The sequence below is a fragment of the Kogia breviceps genome, chromosome 11 (assembly GCF_026419965.1).
Source record: "Kogia breviceps isolate mKogBre1 chromosome 11, mKogBre1 haplotype 1, whole genome shotgun sequence".
NCBI classification, from domain to species: Eukaryota; Metazoa; Chordata; class Mammalia; order Artiodactyla; family Physeteridae; genus Kogia; species Kogia breviceps.
Genome location: NC_081320.1, coordinates 36,034,135 through 36,042,759, shown reverse-complemented (window position 1 = coordinate 36,042,759; position 8,625 = coordinate 36,034,135). Strand labels below are relative to the sequence as shown.

Here is an 8,625-nt window from a genome sequence, read left to right as displayed (position 1 = left end):
CCGCCGGAAGTAGGCCGTGCGTCCGTTAAACCCGCCCCTCCCCGCCGACTGACTGGACTGAGGTCAGTGCGGTGGAGTTGCAGGAGCTGCGCGTGCGGAGGAGCTATGGAGCTGACCCCGGGAGCCAGGAGCATGAGGACCTGGAGTCTGTGTCAGATTTGTACCTCCGGGTAAGAAACGGCCGGTGTGGCGACCGCCGGGGCTTGGAAGCGAGCTGGGGTCTCGGGGAACGGAACCCTCAGAGTGGCCGCCCCGCCATGTTGGAGGACGCGGGGCCCAGCGACGCCTCATTTATCCCCGGGTCCGCAGATGCTCGCTGCTCACCCGCCAGCTACCTTGGGTTAAGCAGTTCTGCTTTGTCGGGTCCTATCCAGGGGCGCAAACTGAAATGCTATGGCGCCAGGCGGATAATATACACCTGTGTAGCAGCGGCTGGATGTCAGGCTGCCAAGTGTGGAGACCTGATCCGACGGGGACAGTGTATGCCCACAAAATTTCTTTTTAAATTTATTTATTTTTGTCTGTGTTGGGTTTTCGTTTCTGTGCGAGGGCTTTCTGTAGTTGCGGCAAGCGGGGGCCACTCACTATCGCGGCCTCTTTTGTTGCGGAGCATGGGATCTAGACGCTCAGGCTCAGTAGTTGTGGCTCTCGGGCCTAGTTGCTCCGCGGCATGTGGGATATTCCGAGACCAGGGCTCGAACCCGTGTCCCTTGCATTGGCCAGCAGATTCTCAACCGCTGCGCCACTAGGGAAGCCCCTATGCCCACAAAATTTAAAAAAAATAAATAAAAGGAAACGGAAGGAGAGTAGAACGGTGTGCAAGTCTATGGGTTTTCGACCCGTGTTACACTTTCTTCTGTTCGTAGCTTTCCATCCCGGCCTGACCATATTCCCGTTCCCAGTCCCATCCAAACTGCTTTCCTTTGGGATCTGACGGACTGAAAATGTAGAAGGTAGTCTCCTGAAACCCAGAATTGGTCAGTGAGTTCTGCCTAATCTGTAAGCAGTCATCTCCTTCCTCAGCTTCGTTGCTGACCCAGAGATTAGACGACTATTTGCTAAATAACTATTATGAATATGTCAATCCTGTCGTACTGTAATCCCCTCCAAAGGAAAAACACTTCACATGGTGATGGAAAGCAGTTTCCCCGTAGTTTGAAGGAAAATGTTTTAAATTACTAATTGGATGTAGATTTAAAGATAAGTCGACCTTTGAGGATTTGATTCGTATCTGAAAACCCTGATGTGCAAGAAAATTGTTTAATTTTTTTTCTAATCTTTAAATTAATTTCTATCCAACCTAAGTTCCTTTCCCATCCAGCTGTCAGGAAATTTCAGTCTTCATTATGTTGGAGGCTCCCTTTTCTCCAAGCAGTAAAATGATCCAGGGAGCAGAGGCATTGCCAATGCAAGAGGAGTCTTCTCTGGGCTTTAGACATTGGTAATGCTTCCCCCTGAAATGTCTCTTGCTGAAGTTCGCAGAATCCCTTCAAGAGTGGTGCCACTGCTGCTTTGAAGTTTACGTATGAGGTACAAGAATCTTGGCAAAGCTGGGAGCCACTGTTGTAGGCTTCCACCTAGCCAACACTTGATATCCAGCCACCTCCTGGAACACTGATAGAATGGGGCAAAGACCCCTGCTCTTCTAAGAACTCCCTACCCCTCATCTTCTACCTCCTTCCTCTCTCTGGGGAATCGTCCCCTCTTCCCTCTTTTGCAGTCCAGGACCATCTGTTTCCTCTTAGGACCTTATTTTCAGAAGGACATCTGATTTCATCTCTTCATGAATTGTTTTTTAAAAGACAGGAGAACGTGTTGACTTCAGGCAGCTTATATCCTCGGCCCTTCCAAAAGTCCTGCAAGAAGGAAATATCAGGGTCCTGACTACCTGCTTGAAATAAAGGAGGGGAAAAAAACTGGGAGAACAAACTCATTAATATTTCAATACATTGCCTCTCTTTAGGAGGATCAAGATTGTCAAGAGACCCCTTCAGGGAAATTTTGACCTGCATCTGCTACTTTTTCATCTTGCTGTTTGAATCTTTTTTTTTCATACTATGTAACTAAATCTTTTCAAATGTCTATTTCTTTCACTGTGTCAGTCAAAACAGCCATCTATCTCAGAACATCGTTTTTCTCTGCAATGTGTATATACAATTGCTCATGTGAGTTAAACTATGATAAGTTATTTATGTTTGCATAGGCGACATCATTGCCCACATGGAATGGGCATCATTGCCCACAGTAGGCACTCACTATTCAGTGTGTGAAAGACAAAAAAGTCCTTTTAAGCCTAAACTTTTCGTTTGGACTCAGCTCTTTTGATCTTTGTCCGTTCAGTTCTTTTCTCTATTTTCTTAATGTGTACACTATATTCAAGATGCAGTCTTAGGCAGTAAGTATAAAAATATCAATAAAGAGAGGTTCTTGCTTTCCAGGAACTCATACATCAGCTTTCTATAATTTAGGGTTTTTGAAATGCTCTGTAGCAACTTTAATTTTTAGTGCTATCTATTTTCTTTTCATTTCAGATAGAGTTTATTTTACTTACCTAGCAAAAGTGGAGACCTTCAAACTTTTACTCCAGTACTTATACCTTTAACATTTCAGGCAACTCTTGCAGTGCTTTGGTGATTCCAGTTACTTTTGTAGGTTTGCGGCTCTTCCAGAGATGTGAAGATTTTCCATAGTCCTCATACTTTGGTGTGATTTGGAATCATCTAGAAAGGTTAAAATTGCAGATTCCACAGCTCCACCTAAAATAGTCAGTAGATAATGAAGTGGATCCCAGGAATATGCATTTTTAACCAGCACTGCTGGTGATTCTGTTGCTACAGACACAATGCAATGGGCAGGTATTGGACTGTTCACTGGGTATGACAGGGAACAGAAAGAAGGGCTTTCCCACTATGTTTATAGTCTTGTGGGAATGATAGTCCCACAACAAAAATCAGGTAAACAAGATAACGACACATTATAGTAAATGAGATGAAGGAATTGAGCAGTTGGTTGAGATAGAGCAAATGGGAATGGTTGCTCTTTTCTCTTCACCTTTATTCCTTTCTTTCTTGATGCCTTAATGATTCATAATGGAAATTTGAAATAAATTTCACACTGTTCATATTTATTGAATAAAGATTTTGCATTTAACCAGCTCGGAGTGTTAAAATCAAGAAAGTTTAACCTGCCACATCTTTCTGTCAAAGGCAGTTGCTTTTCCATTCTGTGCTTTCTCAGTTGCCTTGTTCAAGTAGCCTGTAATAATAAAAAAAAATAAAATAAAAAAAGAAATGTCCCAACTCCCAAAAGGTTCAAATATGCCAACAAAAGTAAAACTTCCATTTCTTAAATCATCATCTTTCCACTTACTAAAACATTAGATCTTTTCTTCGTAGTTTGACTAGGGAACTAGCAGTATTTGCAAGAGCCATATTCAAGGGGTTTGGAAGTCTTGCTTGACTCCCTCATGGTGACCACGTTGACTAGGCAGCAGAAAGCATCTGATTCATCTGTACCAACAAAGAATCGTGTGTCATTCTGTTCTATACTTTTCTATAATATAGGAAGAGACTGTGTAAAGAGCAGATGTCTGGACTTGTACAGGACTTTTGATCCTTTATAGCATTACAGCTGTCGCACAGTAGAACATCGCCAGAGTTGGCCGGAAGTCTGCCCTGAAAGTATGATTCCAGACATGTCAAGTGTTTTAGGATATATCAGATGACTGAGAGTGCATTTACCCTTTACTACTTCTCCATAGAAAGTAGCTTTGGGTTTGGAGGTAAACTTTCTAACTCCTAACTAATCTTACTAGAGAAAGTAAGACTTCTAAGCTTTCTCTGTCCTCTCCACTTCCTGATTGCATTTTAGCCTATTCCTCTCTAGCTGGTATTTGGGAAGAGCAAAGAACAACTCAGATGTCTTGAGAAGCAGAGATATGGGATTTATCCACTAAATAATATTTCATAAGCATTCGTTAACTGTCAGGTGCTATGCTAGGCACCTGGAATACAGTGGTGAGCAAAACAGTCATGATGTCTGTGCTCACAGACGTTGCAGTCTCGTGAAGGTGTCAGTCAAAAACACTCAAAATAAGTATGAAATTGCAACAGTGATCAAATCTGTGAAGGATAGGCGCAAGGTAACTTCGGATCCAGAATAAAGAGGCTTGACTTTATCAGGGAAATGAGAAAAATGAGCTAAAATCTGAAGGCTGTAAAGCAATTAACTGGATTAAGACTGTAAGAAAGTGCCTTCCAAGGAGAGAGCAGCATGTAGCAGGAAGGAGCATGGAAAGAAGGAAATTGTCAGAGAAGGCCAGCAGGAGCAGAGAAAGGAAGAGGAAGCACGGTGTGATTTGAAGCTAGTGAAAGAGGCCGTGTTCAGTTTTTTCTATATCCTTAGAGCAATAAGAAGCCACTGAAGCTTTCTTTTCTTTCTTGTTTTTTGTTTGTGTGTTTGTTTGTTGAGGGGGGTACGAAAGAGAGGTGAGGAAGAGGCTAGGGAGATGAGGGCAAGAATGACCTGATCAAATTTATGTGTGAAAGGATGATTTTGGGTGCAATGTAAGAAAAGATTGGAGAGAGAACTAGTAAATGAGTTTAGGAAGGTATTGAATTGATTTGAATGAGCTATTATGAAAGCTTGGAATGGTGATGAGAGAGAGAAAAGCGGATTTAAGAGATATTTAAGAGGCAGAATTGACAGGAGCTGATGATGAACGAAATATAGGAGGGAGGTGAGGCGTGAAGGGTTAGTCCTAGGTTTCTGAGTGCAACTGAAGAGACGGTGATGCCAGTCACTAAAATAGGGAACAGGCCAATAGGCCCAGATTTGTTGGGGGAAAATAGTTTGATTAGGGGTATACTAAGTTTTGAGGTGCCACTGAATATCCAACAGGCCACTGTAAAGACTGGTACGGAGCTAAGAGAGGAGGTCTGAGTGGAGACGTACGAGTGAGAGGTGTTTCCACATAGTTAGTAATTACAGCTGTGGGAGTAGGGGCGTTGTCCTCACGAGGGAACATTGGGTGAGAAGGGGAGAGTGGGTAGCCCCAGTGTCGAGGAACTGCCCAACTTTCTGACTGACTATAGGAGGGCGAAGCTGCGTAGGAGACCAAGAAGAAATAGTGAGGAAGGCAGGGAGAGAGAACTTCTCAGAAATAGAGGGAGTGGGCAATAACGTCAGTTACAACTTGAGAGGTTAAGTAAGATGAGGACTAAAAACGCCTGATGATTTAATCACATAGAAGTCACGGTGCACCTTCAAGCTGTGTTAGAGAAGTGACAGTGCTGGCAACCAGGTTGAAGTGGGTTGATAGGGGTGAGGAAACGGAGTTAACAAGTCTGAGAGGTTATATCGTGACTAGAGAAGGGATTCAGTGAGTTTTGGTTTTTGGAGCTTATGGACATAAACAGAAAATATTGATTAATACAAGATGGTTTAAATGAATGATGCAATGAGTGAAACAATCCATAGTGTCCCAAAGAAAAAAAGCAATTTTGAAGACTTGCAGTCATTTGTAGAGCTAACATATCATCCTTACTGTGTACTAAACACTCATGCGTATGCTGTACATGTGTGCATGTGTCAGTCCTTCCAACAACCCGATGAGGTAGATGGTATTATTGTCCTATTTGATATCTAAGGAAACTGGAGCATGGAGCATAGACAGGGTAAGTTATCCCACATCATAAATCTGGTGAATGACAGAGCCAGGATTTGGACCCAGGTAGTCTGATCAGTCTGAGTCTGTGGTCTCACCACCCCACCAGACAACCTCAGTGTCTGCAGTACTACCTCTGCCACATAATGTTATATAATGTCCAGGGTGGCTAGGGTACCATATGACTCCTATCCCTGGCAAGGGCTTCTGGGGATCTGAAGGTGGATAAGACCTCAATACTATGAATATGATTTATGTCTAAAGGCCAGAGTTTAGACGTAAATTGTTTCTTCAATTGATTACTTAATGGTGAGCAGAAAGACAGCATGACTTCAACAAGAAGAGAGCATGCCCAAATCGTTTATTATAGTCCTTAATAGGATGAATAAGGATTTTGACAAAGTGGACCCAGGCGATAGAGTTAAAATTTTTTTCAGATTCATTAAATCTTTAACCTGAGATTTCCTTCCGGGTTAGGAAAAAATTCAATGATTTGAAGATTGTATTTATGTAAGATCCAGTTAACTGAGGATCCACTGTAAAGATGTTTCGAAAACTAGGATTTTTGACATTTATTTTTCTTATATTTAGTCACTGGATAGGACATAAAGGAATTCAATAATCTCTTTCAAGTAGCTTATCGACCATCACCATTTTAATAACTTCTTAGACTTTTCAAGTAAAAAAAAAAAGTCTGGAAAATTTTAATACTGCATTGAAATACTTAGAAATAAAAGAACCTGTGAAGCTATGTTTCAAATTTATATGTTTCAGGTCGGATTCTCGTCCTTATGAAATAGTCAAACAGCCTCGCCATGCACCAGAAGAATATAAACCAAAGCAGGGGGAGATTGATCTTGGTACTACCTACAAATGGCATCTTAATTCTTGTAAAGTGCAGCGTGTGGCAATAGCTCGGCCTTTGGAGAGACAAGTTAAAAAAGGGAAGTTGGATACTGTCCCGACCTATAAAGGTAACTTGCCATTTCAAAAACTAAAGAGCCAAAAACCAAAAACTTTACTTCCAGCTTTGAGATCTAACATCAGATCATGATTTTGGTGTATTGCCAAACTTAAGTCTCTGTGGCTTAGGAAAAAACTTTTTTCTCTGTTGTCTAAATAGTATTGTATATGAGAAAAAAGCAGACTATTTGCTTGATGGAGAGTTAAGAGACCTGGATTCCTGTCCAAATTCAGCCACTTAATTAGTTTTCTCTATCTCAAACCATGAAAACAAAGGATACCACTGAACAAGCATTATGTCATATTTGTCACATTATGCCACATTTAGTCGGCACTGTTCCTTTCCTTCCATCCCAGCATGAGTTGAAACTTTACTGAGCATACTGGAGCCTTTGAGAAAGTCAAATAAAGAGCAACCCTCTTCTCCATTGAAGTTCTGAACCAAACGATAAAGCAAAAGAGTTAGCAGGTAGAGAACCAAAATACTCCCTTTATACTGACAAAGGCTGGAGTAGAGGGTGAAGCTTGCATCTGTTAGCAGATGGTCCCTGATACTGAACCTCAGAATACAATAGGTTTGTCCACCCAGTGAGACAGTGTTGGAGCACCACCTAGGCAACCTGCTCCTCCAAGACTTCCAGCATGGAATACCTTCTGCCTCCTGGCAACTGACTTGGAAGAGTAAGGACTGTACAACGTATGACCAGTTTCTTCCCAAAAATCAATCTGATTATATAATAGTCTGTTGCTTTTTGGCAGGGGGTGGGGTCCTTTAGTTTTAAACAATAGGCTCTCTTGTTAGTTCATATTTTTTCTGTATTTTTTTTGTTGTTAATAATGTAATTGCATATTTAGGCTTAAAGCCTTTTCACTAGTTATGTGATATAACTGAATGGGTATGTCCTAATATAAAACCCTTTTGTACGAGTGATGCCATCCACGATAAAAGTCATGATTTATACGTTAAACCGGTAATAACAGAATACATACTTTTTCTTTAAATGTCACTCTTACCAGTTTAATGGGTCACTAAAGTATATGGTATCAGTATGCTGTGATCTATATGTCAGCCCAGGAAGGAGATCCGTACAAAGAACACATTTTTAAGACAATGCACATGGTGAACAAATATATTGTTATAATCTAATATAGCATATAGTAATTGCTAAGATATGTATTTATTGGTATGCAGAGGAGATAGTGTATTGTGTAATAATTTGACATAAAAGATAATTGGTGAACCATCTGTACTAGGTCTTTTAAACAACCATAGTAAGATTTTCTTTTCTTTTTTTTTCCCCACAAAGTCTTTTTAAAAATACAATAGTGATATTCCTTGATGCTGTGACTATTTACATATGAGACACACACATACACAGTAACACTAGTTCTGGCTTCTCATTACCTGGGTTTCCTATAGATTCCTGTACGTCCACTCCCGTAATACAGTGTTGAGGATTCCTGGGTTCCTTCTAGCCTTCTCTCTCCTCATCTTCCCTAGTGAGGAAAAGTGATTCTTGTATTTCCAGGTTTTCAGGCATGAGACAACAAATACTAAGGGCTGAGGGAATAATTCGTCGTTCTGCGTGATGATTGTACTGCAGGCTTTGTACATACCTACTGCAGGACAGGTCCATAGCTGAAGAGAAATCACAATGGGAAGAGACTCTCTCTCACTGTCACCTAAGAATTAGGGAACAGAGCAAAGGCAGAAATGGGGTATGATTAAAAACAAGAACGAAAAACTCTATAAGATGGTGAGAAGGGTGACATCTAGATTCTGGAGATGTGGTTCTGTGAAACTGGTGGCTCTTAGACAAACATACCTGCCCCTAGCAGCCTTGCTTTAGAAAGTCATTCAGATTAAAATGTAGATAATGAAAATAGGTCAGTATTTGATTTGATACTTTTTAGGGATGACTCTTCTGTGTGCTGGGCACTATAAGGAATAGAGATCTGAATTGAGCATCGTTGTTGACATTTAGAAACTTTATAGT

The 8,625-nt window shown here is 41.2% G+C and overlaps 1 long non-coding RNA gene across 8 annotated transcripts in view; it reads left to right on the top strand.

Annotated features, from left to right (window-relative positions):
• The first annotated feature begins 33 nt into the window (after positions 1-33).
• Positions 34-8,625, top strand: part of LOC131765452 (uncharacterized) — a 76,351-nt gene continuing 67,759 nt past the window's right edge. For 6 of the 8 annotated variants that reach the window (XR_010835461.1, XR_010835456.1, XR_010835457.1 and 3 more), the window contains exons 1-2: positions 43-170; positions 6,440-6,639. This is a non-coding gene — a long non-coding RNA (uncharacterized lncRNA). Of the gene's footprint in view, positions 481-6,439; positions 6,640-8,625 lie in introns of all 8 variants that reach the window. The other 2 variants (XR_010835455.1, XR_010835462.1) reach the window with 2 other exon arrangements.